Source organism: Trichosurus vulpecula, chromosome 4 (assembly GCF_011100635.1).
Source record: "Trichosurus vulpecula isolate mTriVul1 chromosome 4, mTriVul1.pri, whole genome shotgun sequence".
In the NCBI taxonomy this organism is placed as follows: Eukaryota; Metazoa; Chordata; class Mammalia; order Diprotodontia; family Phalangeridae; genus Trichosurus; species Trichosurus vulpecula.
The window spans coordinates 405,481,560-405,498,052 of record NC_050576.1 but is presented as its reverse complement, the minus strand read 5'-3'; the positions used below and the strand labels follow the sequence as shown (position 1 = coordinate 405,498,052).

General features: G+C 38.1%; 1 pseudogene; it reads left to right on the top strand.

Annotated features, from left to right (window-relative positions):
* Positions 1-1,646: 1,646 nt before the first annotated feature.
* LOC118847329 lies at positions 1,647-9,427 on the top strand (annotated as a pseudogene).
* The last annotated feature ends 7,066 nt before the right edge of the window (positions 9,428-16,493 follow it).

Genomic DNA, 16,493 nt, shown 5'->3' with positions numbered 1-16,493 from the left:
TGTGGGTGGTTCTGTGAATTGGTTCATCTGTTCTGGACCAAAAAAATCCCTAAAACACGTATACCCTTTGACTCATCAATACCACTACTAGACATGGGTCATAAAGACATCAAAGAAAGAGGGAAATTTATAAATACATTTATACATATGTATACACACATATATATGCATATATGTACATAAATACATACGGGCATACATACATACATATATAGCAAGAATATTGTGTGTATGTGTGTATGTGCATACAATCAGTTGCAGCAAAGGACTAAAATAAAGTGGTTCCTCCTTAGTTGGGGTAACGATTGGACAAATTATGACATATGAGCATAATGGACTTATTGCAACAAAACAAGAAGCAGGACAAATTCAGAAAAAACATGGCTAGACTTGTATAAACCCATGTAGAATGAATTAGAATCAGGAGAACAATTTACACAATTTTGTAAGGCAAAACAACTTTGAAAGACTTCGGAACACTGATCAATGCTATGATCAATTACAACTCCAGAGAACTGATGATAAAACCATCTCTTAGAAGAAAATCATGGTTTGCAGGTGCATATTGAGACACACATATGTGGCCAAAATAAACATGTGAATGTTTTGCTTTAGTGCACTTATTTATTACAAGAGTGAGTCTTTATTTCTTTTGGAAGGGGGATTTGGGGAGAGAGGGAATGAGGTTTTGGTGATAGTGCTAATATATATACATATATATGTACATATATATATATATATATATATATATATATATATATATATATACAAATATACATGTATATGTGTGTATAGTGAAACAAAAAAAGAGTGTCAGTGGAACATTTAAGGTACATTAAACATTGTAGAAGGAAGGCCAGAGGGCATAGAAAGAAGGACAATGTTGCTTCAACAAAGTTAAATTTCAAATACTCATTTTAAGAAGCCACATATAATAGAGATTCATGATTTCATATACAATCCTCTTTTCTGTCCTTTTTTGTACATGGAAATATTCATGTTGATTTTTTAAAGTATAATAAAAGAACATAGGAAAAGAAAAAAATAATTTGCTAGAAATCTTCTAGAAATTCTTAATTGATGCCTCTTTTTTCTATACAAGTAATCCTAGATTCTATATTGCTGAACGCAAACTCTGGCGCATCCTAACATGCTAAAAAGGCTTGGAGTTTCAACTTGGGAACAGAGCACATGTACTATCTGAGGACAAGCTTAGGTAATATAGAAGCTCATCAACAGTAGACTAGGCTCTTGGATTCCTAATATTGCAACCATGGAAATGAGTAAAAATACAAAATATCCCTGAGTCCCATGTTGCCTTTTTCCACTTTTGCAGTGACAAGGTCAGAGAGACTCAAAATAGGTCAGAAGTCACAGTCTCAAGACAGATTACACACACTAACTTAGCTATCAGAACTCTAAGCTTAGGATACTTTTCTTGTGACCAATGAGTTGCTCTGGAAGAATTACTATTTTGTAATTTTTTATATAAATGATTCCAGAAGTTATAATGAACTTGTAGCTAAATGGAATCATGGTTCACAGGTTCTCATGGAGAGATCATTGAAAAAGTCAGTAGAGTTGGTTTTATTATGCAATAAGATATGCTTTATCAAAGGACCAAAAAACCCCATTCCATGGGACATATGGCCATCTCATATTGCAGTGCTCATGATTGCCAAAAGACCACCAGGAAAATAATTGAAGCATATGAACCAACATCTGTTGCACAAGAGGAGGAGGTAGAGATACTTTAGGAAGATGAAACCTTCTAAATTAAATCAACATATATTTAAATATTTCGTGGCTTCAATGCAAGAAATGTGCATGAGGGGAAGAAGAAAATGTAAGAAACAGAAATAAGAAAGGCTTGTGGAATATACAGAAGCCTCATACAGACATATACTCAACATTTTCATTGAGAGGAGATTATAAGGTCAATCTTAAATAACATGAGAAAATGAAAACGACTATATTTTAAGGCAAAGGAAATGATTGGTTATTGATGCGAATAAGTTTCAAAACAGGTGCTTATGCTCTTAAAGAAAAGAAATGCCCAATCAAAATAATTCTAATTCTAATAAACAAAGAGAATACAGAAAAAGGGAAAAGAAGTTTCACAAAAGCTTTGTGAGAGACCCTGTATCACCCCAAGGATAAAAATGGGAAAAGAATAAGAAATAGGCAAAAAATGGGTATTTGTAAAAAATTTTAATCACCTCCTCTATCAATGACAGTGGATTCATTGGCATTTTGTTGTTGTTGATTTTTAATATTCAACACAATGGTTTTTAGGTGTTACATGAGGAGGTAAAAATGACACTAAAGAAAATGAAGATAGAAACGACATCTGGACTAGATTTCATACACACACATACATATTTGTATGTTTACGTGCATATATATGTGTATGTATGTGTATATAGGCATATAGATATATAACTATGCTAAAGGCACTGAAGCACTGATTATCAAGGTATCTGGAAAAATAGAAAGCTCCCAAAATACTTAGGGTGGGAAAAACCTCATCTCTTATTATTTATTAAAAAAATAAAAGGCAAAACAGTAAATAATGAAAACTTTTAACCCATATATTTGTAATTTTATAAGAGTAATGCATCAGGTGCATCTTTGGTAAAAATTTCAAAAGGAAATAAGCAGGTTTTCCTGAACAATATGCTATGCTAGATCATATCTTTATAATTGCACACTTGGTTAAAAGTATAGTGAATACCATATCCTAAAATGCCAATTGTTTGTTGATTTAAAAGAAAGTCTTCTGTTTAAGTAGAGCAACCACCTTTTTTAAAGATTAATTTGTTTACTTTTAGTTTTCAACATTTTCTCCCCTCCCTTCCCTTCCCGCACCCAAGAAGGCATGCAATATGATATAGGCTGTACATGTATGATCATATTAAATATATTTCCACATTAGTCATGTTGTGAAAGAAGAATCAGAACAAAAGGGAAAAACCATGAGAAAGAAAAACAAAAAGCAACAGGAGAAAGAACATAGCATGCTGTAATGGAAAGCAAAGTGATACTTTTCATTGGTTTTTCTTTTGGAGCACTTCTTAGCACTAAGGCAACCAAGTCCCTTTGACTGAACCTTGCCTTTGTTTTTAGGAAGGCCCACACCCTTCTTCGAATTGAGGTGTGAAGCCCTTGGGCTCTGAAAAAGGGTATATTCTGAGGGTAGCCCTTAAGCTGGAACTCTCAGAACTGCAGGAGGAGAGGTTTTGCTTGGGGGCTCACTCGTTGGAAGAACATTCCTGTGATTTGGCCATATGAGACTCTGGGTATCCATTAAAGAGTGCCCCCTGGCTTTGAAAACCCAGATGCTGGTGCTTCTCTCTCTGGTAACTATGTATGTATAGATTTGGTCAGAAAGTTAGAAGCCTGTCAGTTGATTTATGTTATTTGCTCCATTTATATTTTCTGTTTGTAATTTCTGCTTATATTTGCTCTGAAGTTCAGGGTGCTGAATTTTTCTCCTGAACTAAGTGAATGATATATGTATATTTAATTAAAGTGAGACTGTAAACTCCTTAAAGTTACTTTCCTTATAAAAGCAAATCAAAGAATCTGTGCTAGCAGCCCTGCTGTGTGATGGTGTTGTTGGTCTTGTTGTTGGTCTTATACCTCCACAGCAGCTGCTAGCAGCATTGTTGTTACATATGTTTCAATCTTCATTCAGACTCCATTGTTCTTTCTCTGATTGTGGATAGCATTTTCCATTATGAGTCTTCTGGAATTATCTTAGATCATTGCGTTGCTCAGAAGAGCTGAGTATGACAAAGTCGGTCATCACATAATATTGCTGTTACTGTGTACAGTATTCTCTTGGTTCTGTAGAGCAAACATCTTAAAGGATTTCTTCCAACACAGTATCCCCCATGCTCATATCAAAATCATGCATAATTCCTTTTATGATAGGGCAACAGAATTAATTTTGTTCATTAATTGCTAATATTAATCAAGAGGCATAACATAAAGGCATAGGGGAAGGGGAAAGGAAGGAGAAAGGGAATGAGCATTTTATAGCATCTACTATGTGCCAGGCACTGTGTCAAGTGCTTTACAAATATCTCATTTGGTCTTCATGACAATGTTACAGGGTAGGTGCTATGATGATCCCAATCTTACAGCTGAGAAAACTGAGGCAAACAAATGTTAAGTGACTTGCCCAGGATTAGAAAACTACTAAGTGATAGACATCACATTTAAACTCAGGTCTTCTTGACCCCAGTTCCAGCATTACCCATTGTGCCATCTAGGCCCTACAAAATTGTTTCCCGTCATCACAGAAAATGTCCAGTACCCATTCCAAATGAAAGAGGGAGTCACAGGTGGAGAGCCTCTAAATAATCCTATTTGTAGTTGGCATTTCACTAATTAAATCAAGATCCATAATATTACAGAACCTTCTAGTTTATAGTGAACGAGAAGAGTTTGGACTAACTTCACCTAATGGAAATTAAAAATAAATGAAGAATGTTGTAATTCAATTGGGAAAAAAACACAGCTTGTCAAATAGTTAATATTCTGGATATACCGAGAATGGAAAATAACCTGGGCCCAGAACTGAACAAATGAAGAAAGGAGACTGGATTTCTTTGGGTATTTGTGGAAGGTTTTTAATGACTCTGAAATGAATGCTACCTTTTTTTCAATTTTTAACATTTATATTTAAAGTTTTGAGTTCTAAACTCTCTCCCTATTCCCTACCTTCCCTCCTGCCTCCCTGAGACAGTAACTAATCGGATGCAACTTATATACATGGGTGATCATGTAAAACATTTCCATATTAGTCATTTTATATAAGAAGATTCAAATAAAAGAAAAAAAAAAGAAAGTGAAAATAACATTCTTAAGTCTATATTCAATCAATATCATTTCTTTCTCTGGAGGCAGATAGTACAATCTATCGTTAGTCCTTTGGGATTCTTTTGGATCATTTATGGCTAAGAATAGCTAAGTCATTCACAGATCTTCATCAAACCATACTGCTATTATTGTGCACAAAATTCTATTGGCTCTGTTCACTTCACTATGCATCAGTTCATGTAAGTCTTTTCAGGTTTTTCTGAGATCATCCTGCTTCTCATTTCTTAGAGCATAATAATATTCTATTACAATCATATACCACTGATTATTTAGCCATTCCCAAATTGATGGACACCCTTTTATTTCCAACCCTTAGCCACCACAGAAGGAGCTGCTATAAACATTTGTGCATATCTCTTTTTTTTAGATATCTCTGGGATATAGACCTAGAAGTGGTATTGCTGGATCAAAGGGCATGCAGAGTTTCATTGTCCTTTGGACATAGTTCCAAATTGCTCTCCAGAAGGGTTAAATCAGTTCACAACTCCACCAACAGTGCATTAGTGTCACAGCAAACCCTCATCCCCCTTTTTGTCAACAAAAGAAAAGGAGAGCAAATAGTATGCTTCCATCCGCATTCAGACTCCAAAGTTCTTTCTCTGGATGTGAATAGTATTTTCCATCATGAGTATTTTGGAGTTGCCTTAGATCCTTCTATTGCTAAGAAGAGATAAATCTATCAAAGTTAGTTATCTTACAACGTGCAGTTATTGTGTACAATATTCTCCTAGTTCTGTTAATTTCACTCAGCATCAGTTCATATAACTCTTTCCAGGTTTTCCCAAAGTCTGCCTGCTCATCATTTCTTATAGCATGGTAGTATAACATTATATTCATATACTGCAACTTGTTCAGGCACTCTCCAGCTAATGGGTTTCCCCTCAATTTCCTATTCTTTGCCACCACAAAAAGAGCTGATATAAATATTTTTATACATGTGGATCATTTTCCCATTTGTATGATATCTTTGGGATACAGAAGTGGTATGGCTGGATCAAAGGGTATGCACATTTTATAGACGTTTGGGCATAGTTGCAAATTCCTCTCCAGGAGGGTTGAATCAGTTCACAACTCCACCAACAATTCATTAGTGTTCCAATTTTCCCACATCTCCAACATTGATCATTTTCCTTTTCTGTCATGTTAGCCAGTCGGATCAGCATGATGTGGTACCTCACAGTTGTTTTCATTTGCATTTCTCTAATCAATAGTGATTTAGAACATTTTTTGATATAACTATAGATACTTTTTATTTCTTTGTCTAAAAACTGCTTGTTCATATCATTTGACCATTTATCAATTGGGGGATGACTTGCATTTTTTAAAATTTGACTTGGTTTTCTATGTATTTGAGAAATGAAACCTTTATCAGTGATACTTGTTGCAATTTCCCCCCCACCCAATTTTCTGCTTTCCTTATAATTTTGTTGTATTGGATTTGTTTGTCCAAATGCTTTCTAATTTTAAAAATTAATTCATTTATTTTTAGTTTCAACATTCACTTTTATAATATTTTGAGTTCTAAAATTCCCTCCTCCCTCTTTTCTCCCCTCCCTAAGATACCATACAATCTGATATAGGCTATACATGTGCAATCATATTAAATATATTTCTGCATTAGTCATGTCGTGAATGAAGAATCAGAACAAAAGGGTGAAAGGGAAAAAGAAAAAAAAAACAAAAAAAGAGAGATAATAGAATGATTCACCTGCATTCAGATTCCAAAGTTCTTTCTGTGAATGTGAATAGCATTTTTCCATCATGAGAACAAAAAATTAAAGAAAATATAAAATACCTCATTCTTCTTCTATTTCTTTTCATTCTTTTGATTTTGTTTGACCGATTCTTGATTTCTCATAGAATCAGTAGCTTCCACTTGTCCAACTCTAATTTTTAACATATTGTTTTCTTCAGTTGGCTTTAGCACCTCCTTTTCCATTTGGCCAATTTTACTTTTTAAAGAGTTGTTTTCTTCAGTGGATTTTTTTTCCATTTGGCCAATTGTATTTTTTAAGCATTGTTTTGTATAGTCAATTTTTGTCCTTTCTTTTCCAAGCTATTGACTCTCTTTTGCATACCTCTCATTTCTTTTTCTAATTTTTCTTCTACTCTGTTATTTGACTTTTAAAATCCTTCTTGAGCCATTCCAAGAGGGCTTTTTGGGCTTATGACCAGTCCATATTCCCCTTTGGGGTTTCCAATATAGGTATAATGATAATGTTGTTTTCTGAATTTGTGTTTTGTTCTTCCCTGTCCCTATAAAAAGTCTACAGTCAGTGTTCATTTTTGCTTTTTGCTTATCTTGTTTTCCTATTTCCTGTCTTTTAGAGTTGAGCTATCCTGCTGGAGCACAGGGGGCACTGTCCCAAGCTTCTTGTTCTGGGGACCAAGGGCCTGGTCACTGGGTTTGTGTGCTATGACCTCAGAAGCTGGCAGCTGGAGCCTGTAGGGGTCTGGCAGCTTACCTGGTGCCGAGCTGGGCTCCTAGTGGTGGTGTCTGGCATGAGTTGAGGCCAGGTGGGATTTTTCTGCATTTCCTCAGGGATACACTGAAGCAAGTGGAATCTGCACTGCACTAAAGGAAGGAGAAGTTTGGCTGCTGGAGGATGCTTACTTGCCCAGGGCTGTACTGCAGCACTTAGTGATTCTCCAAGCTGGAGTCTGCAGGTTCCCCTGGCTATGCTAAGGCACCTGAGAGTCCTGGTATTGGCCTTTGCCTGCTATACCACCCTGAGGCTCAGGATCTCTCACTGGTTTGCTGAGGTGGGGCTTGCTGCTGGCTTGCTTGAATGCCTCCCATCTTGGACTGCACTCCTCTTTTACCCAAGTGAGATTGACCTTTCTCGGTGATCCTCCAAGTTTTCTGGGCTTTACTCCATCTTTACTTTGTCCCTTCTGTTCTAGGATTTTTCCTCAGGTGCTATTTTCTAAGTTTTAGAGGTCAGTAAGGGAAGATGAGAACAATTTACTGCTTACTCTGCAACTTGGCCTCATCTTCTTTTGCATGTTGTTTCAATGATTCCCTTGATATCCTTGAGATTTGTTCTTCCAGATGACTTTTGATATTATTCTTTCTAGCCCCATAAAATTTTTTTGGTAGTTTGGTTGCTTTGGCACTGAATTAATTATTTAATTTAGGGAGAAATGTCATTTTTATTATATTGGTTTGGCCTACCCATGAGCAATTTATATTTTTCCAATTGTTTAGATCTGACTATTTGTGTGAAAAGTGTTCTATAGTTTTATTCAGATAACTCCTGGGTTTTTTCTTGGCAGGTAATCTCCCAAGTATTTCATGTTGTCTACAGTCATTTTAAATGGAATTTCTCTTTCTAACTCTTACTGCTAGACTTTGTGGGTAATATATAGATATGCTGCTGATTTATGTGGGTTTAATTTGTATCTAGCAACTTTGTTAAAGCTGTTGATAAATTCAAATGGTTTTTTACTTGATTCTCTAGGATTTTCTATGTATACCATCATATCATCTGCAAAGAGTGATACATTTCTTTCTTCATTTTCTATTGGAATTGTTTTAATTTCTTCTTCTCTGATTGCTATAGCTAACATTTCTAATGGTATATTACATTTACTACTATGCTCTCTAGAGTCCTTAATAGGAATGGATGCTGAATTTTGCCAAAGGCTTTTTCTGCATCTATTGAGAATCTGCTGTCCTCCTGTGAAAGCCTAAAAGACAGCATTTCTGGGCTCTACCCTTCTGGAATGAGGAAATCACCCCCCAGATTAAGGAAGGTAAAAGTGTTCTGATTGCAGCCCACGGCAATAGTCTTTCAGGGATTGTCAAGCATAGGATCTGTCTGAAAAAGCAATCATGGAGCTGAATTTGCCCACTTGCATACCCATTATGTATGAGTTAGACGAGAATATGAAACCCATAAAGCCCATGCAGTTCCTTGGTGATGAATAGACCATGCAGAAAGCCAAGGAGGCTATGGCAGCCCAACGCAAGGCCAAGAAATAAAATCAGGCTATCAGCATGTGTCAGTAGTTGCCAGGTCATTTGCTTCTCACTGTCTCCACCACAACTCTTCCTCACCTGCTCCATATACTGACCATCACTTTAGGGCTCGCAACACATAGTTGCAGGTGGGAGACTGATGGTTCCTTCTCTCACTTCCTTCCTATTTCAGACCAATTCTTTTCTCTCCTGGTTCCCTTCCCCTCAACCACATTAGTCAGAATGCCTCTGTTTCAACAATCTGGGTAGCAGCTGCTGTGTGGGGTATAAAACCAATTGTAATTTGTCTGTATTTGCTCTGAAGTTCAGGGTGCTGGCTTTTTCCCTTGAACTAAGTGAATGGTATTTGTATGCTGAATTAAAGTAAGCTTGTCTACCCCTTAAAGTTGCTTTGCTTAATAAAGCAGATCAAAATAACCTGGGCTTGCAGTGTTCTGTAAGCTAGTTGTTGGTTTTTCACCCCCACAGCAGCTGCTAGCCAGATTGTTGAAACAGCCTTCCGGTCGATTTGGTTCAGTAAGGACCTGGTTAGGGGTTAGGGATGGGGGAATAGTATGAAGTGATCAGTGTGGGGAGTTGAAAGAAGTAATTATTCCAGTTATTCCCATGAACCAGTCTTGCCAGTAGGGTAGGAGCTGTTGTAAGAACCTGCCTATAACCCAGAGGTCATTTAACGAATCATAAAAGTCTTATTTGGATGTTTCCTCCCTAATCCAAGAAAAATGGATCTGGGAGGTTGAGATTATGTCCTAATGTTTACTTGTTGCATTTACTTTCACAAAATTCCAGAATCTGTATCAGTAGCTTTTGAAATTGAACTGTCCCACTTTTTAGTCATCAGAGATCTCAAGCCTCAACAGCAAAGGGAGAATTCCTTGATTTCTAAGCGGAGGAGGAGTACAACCCACTGTGTATTTGATAGTCCCTGCTTTTTTCTGTGGCAGTGAAATGTCCGTAGATCATGTTGAAATGTGTCTCATTGTGGGGCGGATCCAAGATGGAAGAATGAAAGCGGTGACTCACCTGAACTCTCCTAGAAACTCCTTCAAATGCTAGTGACAGAATCCACAAAGAGACAGTGTGGCAGACTTAAAGTCCAAGACCACCTGGAAGTTTGACAAGAAGGATCTGTTGCACCAGGCTGGGAGAGGTTTGCAGTCTAGGGGAGAGGTTCGCAGTCCAGGCAAGAGGCTGCACCAGCACAAACTCAAGTATAGCAAAGCCTGAGCAGACCCCAACAGACTGAATCGCTGGAAGCAGTGGTGATTCCCAGATCTCTTAGTTCCAGAAGGGGTGTCTCTTGGAACTCAGCAAGACAGAAGCACAGTCCTGCACAGTCCTGCTCAGGGCATGTGGCAGTGGCCCAGCTACTCCTGGGACTATCAGCCCACAGACTGATTGTTTGAAAGTCACCTATTTAAACTTCCAGGGGCCAAGATGTAAGAACAAGCAGTAAGTCACTCTCACTTACCCTTGTTGACCTTGGAAAACCCAGAGAATATTGCCCCAGGAAAAATCCTAGAATAATGGAGGCAGCAGAAACACCATTAGAGCAGTCTTTTAGCTCAGGAGGTTAAGGGGATTAATGGGAAAAGTCCCTCTTGCTGTGGCTGACGGGGACCAGAACAGGATGGGGGACATCCCAGCAAGGCAGCAGGATGGACCTCAGTGGACCAGTGGGAGACCCTGAGCCTCAGAGTATAGGCAAGCACCAACACCAGGCACACACCACATCCAACTCAGCACCAGGTAAACTACCAGATTACTACAACATCCAACTGCCAGCACCTGTGGCCTCAACACAGAAAACCAGTACCCAGACCCCTAGCCTGCAGCACAAGAAGTCTGGGATAGTGCCCCCTGGGTCTCAGAATCAGAGATCAAATTTAAAAGCCAAGCCAGAAAAAGTGTCAAACAACATGAGTAAGAAGAATCAAAAAAACAATGACAATAGAGAAATATCTTGGTTATAGAGAAGATCAAAACCCAAATTCAAAAGAGGGCAACATGGTCAATATACCGCATCTGAAACCTCAAAGGGGAATATGAATTGGTCTCAAGCCCAAAAAGCCTTCTTGGAAGAGTTCAAGAAGGATTTAAAAAGTCATACAAGAGAGGTAGAAGAAAAATTTTAAATTACAATTGACAAAATGGAAAAAAGTACACTGAAGAAAACAGCTCTTTAAAAAGAAGAATTGGCCAAATGGAAAAAGAGGTATAAAAGTTAACTGAAGAAAAGAATTCATTAAAAATTAGAATTGGCCAAGTGGAAGCTAATGACTCTATGAAACATCAAGAATCAGTAGAACAAAATCAAAAGAATGAAAAAAATAGAAGAAAATGTAAAACATCTCATTGGAAAAACAACTGACCTGGAAAATAGATCCAAGAGATAGTATAAGAACTACTGATCTACCTGAGAACCATGATGGAAAAAACAAGCCTGGACAGCATCTTTTAAGATTAATTTATTTGTTTTTAGTTTTCAACATTCATTTCCACAAGATTTTGAGTTACAAATTTTCTTCCCATCTCTCTCCTCCCCCCACCCCAAGATGGCATATATTCTTCCCACTTTCCCCAGTCTGCCCGCTCTTCTATCATTCCACTTTCCCTCTTCCCCTTGTTTCTTCCCCCTTACTTCCTTGTAGGGCAAGATAGATTTCTATACCCCATTGCCTCTGTATCTTATTTCCCAGTTGCATGTAAAAACAATTTTTAACATTTGTTTTTAGAACTTTGAGCTCCAAATTCTCTCCCTTCTACCCTCCCCACCCACCCTCCTTGAGAAGGCAAGCAATTCAATATAGATTATACATGTATTGTTATGCAAAACACTTCCATAATAGTCATGTTGTGAAAGACTAACTATATTTAATTCCATCCTGTCCCACCCCAATTTATTCAATTTTCTCCTTTGATGCTGTCCTTTTTCAAAAGTGTTTGCTTTTGATTACCCTCAACCCCAATCCATCCTCCCATCTATCATCCCCCACTCCCAGATCCAAGCAGGGCAAAGCAAGAGAATCCTTCCTCAGTTCCAGCAAAGAGAGCCCTGCACTCCCCCTCTGATCAGCTGCTTGATTCCCCCCACTGTCTGTGGGCCTGGAGCTCTGGAAGCAGCCACTGCTGCTGCTTTTGAAACCTCCACTACCCCCAAGCTGCGGCTCAACTGCACCCTTCTCTCAATGAAGTCCAGCAGAGTTTTCATACTGACCTGCTAAGTGGTCTTTGGCCTTTGTGAAGTCTGGGAACCACCACAGCTTGGCGATTTAGTGCCCTGAGGCTTGCTCCACCAGGTCTGCTCTGGCCTGGTCTGTGGCAGTGGTGGCCAAGCTGGGCTGCACTCTGCTCCCAGCCCATTGTGATAGACCTTTCACATTGACCATCTGGGCTGTCTTGGGCCAGAGACGTCTTTCACTCTGTCATTTTGTGCATCCTGTAACTCTAGAATTTGTTTAGAGTCATTTTTTACAAGTGTTTGGAGGCATTTGGGGGACTGCTCAAGCAAGTCTCTGCTTTCATTCTGCCATCTTGGTTCTGCCTCACCTGGACAGTGTCTTTCAAGAAATCAAGGACAACTTCCCTGCAGTCCTAGAACTAGAGGGAAAAATAGTCATCAAAAGAATCCACTGATCACTTTCTGAAAGAGAACCAAAATTGAAAATGGCAAGGAATATTGTATCCAAATTCCTGAATTATCAGATCAAGGAGAAAAAGCTGCAAGTAGCTAGAAAGAAACAATTCAAATACTGTGAAGCCATAGTCAGGATTACACAGGACCTTGCAGCTTCTACATTAAATGATTGGAGGGCTTGGAATATGATATTCTGTAAGGCAAAGGAACTTGGATTGCAACCAAGGATCAACCACCCAGTGACATTAACCATAATCTTTCAGGGGAAGAGATGGACATTCAATGAAACAGGGGACTTCAAGACTTTCCTGATGATAAGGTGTAATGGTAATGTACAGTTGAATATCTTCTCATCCATTGATAAGCCTATGTGACCTGCTTACATCACAGGAAACCTAAGTCACATGTGGTAGGAGGAGATTGTTGAATTAGTAGAACTGCAAGAGTGGAGCAGCAAATGCTCAGAGCAGTTAGAAACAGCAGGAGAGGACAGCAGGCAAGGACACAGCTAGAATTTGTGAGTGTTTCATTGTGGGAAGGAACCATCAGGGAGGAAGGTTATGGGATAGCGTGGCTCCCTGTTGTGATAATGTATGCTAACTTCTTTGCTGCTATAATGGATTGGACTTACTGATTATGAGATTTGGTTCGCTGGTGTCTGACTAAACATTTTGCTTCTTCTGTTTTCTATATGAATAGTCTGTTATATTTTGCAACACAGAACCAAGCCAGCATACTTATAACAATAGTGAATAATGCCTTGGAGATACATTTGGCATCACGAACAGGATCACAAGGTATAAAATCTCTATTTGGAGATAGAAGGGCTTTAGAGGAAGAAATGGATGTACCAGGATGTGATGATTTACCTTATTCCTCCGTAGCAAGGGAATGGGCTAAAAGCACCAGACCCTTTGAAAACTGGGAACAGATTTTACAGAAGGGAGAACCTACAGATTTGGAAAGATGTTCACAAGGAATTAAAATTAAACACTGATAAATTTAAACATGAAACTCCTCTTACCATCATAGGACCAGGAGGAGCTGAAATATCAGCTAGACAAGTCAAACTAATGATGAAAATTGGACAATTACCTAAGAAAGAATATACCATGGTTATTGTACCTGTTCCTAAGATATATACTGAGAGGTATGACCTTAAATTTACCTGAGGGGTGATACCAATTTGCAGTAAGGAAGATAGGAATTAATACAGTTTTAGTGGGAAAAATAAAAATGGATCCAATAACTTTACCTGAACTTTTTGAAGTAATTACTTTAAAGCAATACTATGTGCTAGGTGGGCAAGATGAAATTACCAATACCATAAAGGAATATATTGAGGCAAGAGTGTTAATCCCTACAACCACTTGATGAAATAATCCTTTCTGGCCAGTATGAAGGTCAGATGGGACATGGAGAATGACAGTGGATTACAGATGTGACAATGGGTCACATTTCAAAGGTAATGAAATGAAGATATATTGTATATTGAACAACATAGAATGAATATACCATATTCCATATTATATACATTATACACATTATACACAATGGATATATCATATTCCATATTATACACAGACATCTGGGTTAATTGAAAGAATGAATGGATTATTGAAAGAACAGTTAAGGAAGTTAATTTCTAATAATTTGTGTCAACATTGGAAGGATAATTTGTTTATTGCTTTACATAATTTGAATAATTGACCATTAGGAAGAAGTACACCTCTAGACAGAATGAGGACACCAAATCTGCAAAATAGAAAAGAGCAAACACATAAGATCTCAAGTATTGAGTATTAGACTAAGAAGCAAGATTCCCCAATACCGTATCCAGGAACACATAGTTCAGCAGGATATGATTTACATTGCTTAGAGGACTTTTTGATTGGATAGAAAAGAAATAAAAAAATCTTTACTGGAATATGTATGAGAATTGCTAAGAAACATTTTGATGGATATTACCTAAATTAAGATTAGCAGCTTAAGGAATACATATATTGGCTGGAGTGATAGACATTCCAAAATTTGGTTAAAGAACCTATACAGTTTTGCAAAAACATTGAATAGTACAAGTGATTATTATTTCTTGTAAACAATACCCCTTGTGAAGACTGACCCTTCTTCCAAAATAACTAGCAAAGGAACTGAAGGATTAGCTTCTACTTACAGAATTAAATTGGGAGCTAAAGTATGGGTAAAACAGAAGCTGGATGACATTCCAAAGCCTATGGAAATTATAGCACATGGGAAAGATAATACCATAACTGCTGTTTATTTGGGAGAAGATAATTACCAAATTGTACCCTTGATTCATATATTCTACCTTGAATGAGGCTATGATAGTGGATTCATGGACTCCACAAGCATGACTGACCCTATATCTACCCTGCTTGTGGTTATTTTGTCCTTGTTTCCTTTTGGTTTTTTGCCTGACAAATTTGTTTGCTAGATTTGTTTTCTGAAAGCTCAGTACCCTCCACCTGCAGATGTCTGATTGCTTAAGCCAGATGTCACCCTCTGATGTGTTCGGTTGTCACCCCTGGACCTGTCCATGTGATGCGTCATCCCTGCATCAACCAAGTTCCAGATGTCAGCTTGCTAAAAACTCAACTCTCAATTGGGACTCTTAGCCTCTTGCGGCAGGGACAGCTCTATGTCCAATTTCAGCAGGAAGAAGCTATGGAAATTGAGACCTTCGCACTTTATCCCAAGATTGTGAGCTCCATTCATTGGAGGGAGAGATGATGATATTGTTTTATGTGTTTATTTTGTGTTATCCCTGTTATATTGTTGTAAAGTTCTGTTGACACCAGTTGCCCCATTGACCTATGTAATGGATTGATAGGCCCATGAAACTTGCTTATATCATAGGAAGCCTAAGTTACATGTGGTGGGAGGAGCTTGCTGAATGAGTGGAACTGGAAGGGTGAAGCAGGAGGTGCTCAGAGCAGTTAGAAACAGCGGGAAGAGAGGAGAGCAGGCAAGGAGACAGCTAGAATTTGTGAGTGTTTGATTGTGGGAAGGCCCCAGCAGGGGGGAAGTTAATGGCTTCCTGCTCTGATGATGTGTGCTAACTTCTTTGCTGCTTTGGTAGATTGGACTTACTGATTTTGGGATTTGTTTCCCTGGTGTTTGACTAAATGCTTTGCTTCTTCTGTCTTCTATATGGAGAGTCTGTTACATTTTGCAATACAGAACCAAACCAGCATCCTCATAATAATAGCAACCATTGTAAATGCCTTGGAGATACAAAATACCAGAGCTCAATGGAAAATTTGATCTACATATACAAGACTCAAGAGATGCATAAAAAGGTAAACAAGAAGGGGAGAGGAAAAAATATGTTTTTCAATAAGGATGAACTCTTTACATCTCTACATAAGAAGATGATACTTACAACTCTTAGACCTGTATCTTTATTACAGTATATAAAAGGGAAATACGTAGACAGAGAGGGTGGGTTTAAGTTGATTTTGATGTGATGATAAAAACCCTAATTACATGCTAAAAAAGATCGTAATGGGAGAAAAGGAGGAGGCAGAAAGGGGAAAATTGTATCACATGAAGAGGCATAAAGACAATACAATAGAGGGAAAGAAGGAAGGGTAATGAGCATTGTTTGAACTTTACTCTTATCAAATTTGGCTCAAGTTGGGAATAACATACTCAAGTATAGAAATCTAACTTGCCCTATAGGTAGTTGTAAGGGAAAGGGAAAAAACAAAGTACTGAGGGATAGAAAGGAGGGAAAAAGTAGTAAGGGAAAAATGAAAGAACAGGGAGGGGGTTTGATAGAAGGGAGGGCAGATTGAGGGAGGCGGTGGTCCAAAGCAAAACTCTAGTGAGGAGGGAAAGGGAGAAAGGAGAAAGAAAAGCATAAAGAGTCAAAGGGATAGGATGGAGAGGAAGACACAGATAGTAATCATAACTGTGAAGGTGACTAGGGTGAACTTTCCCATAAAATGGAAGTGGATAGCAGAA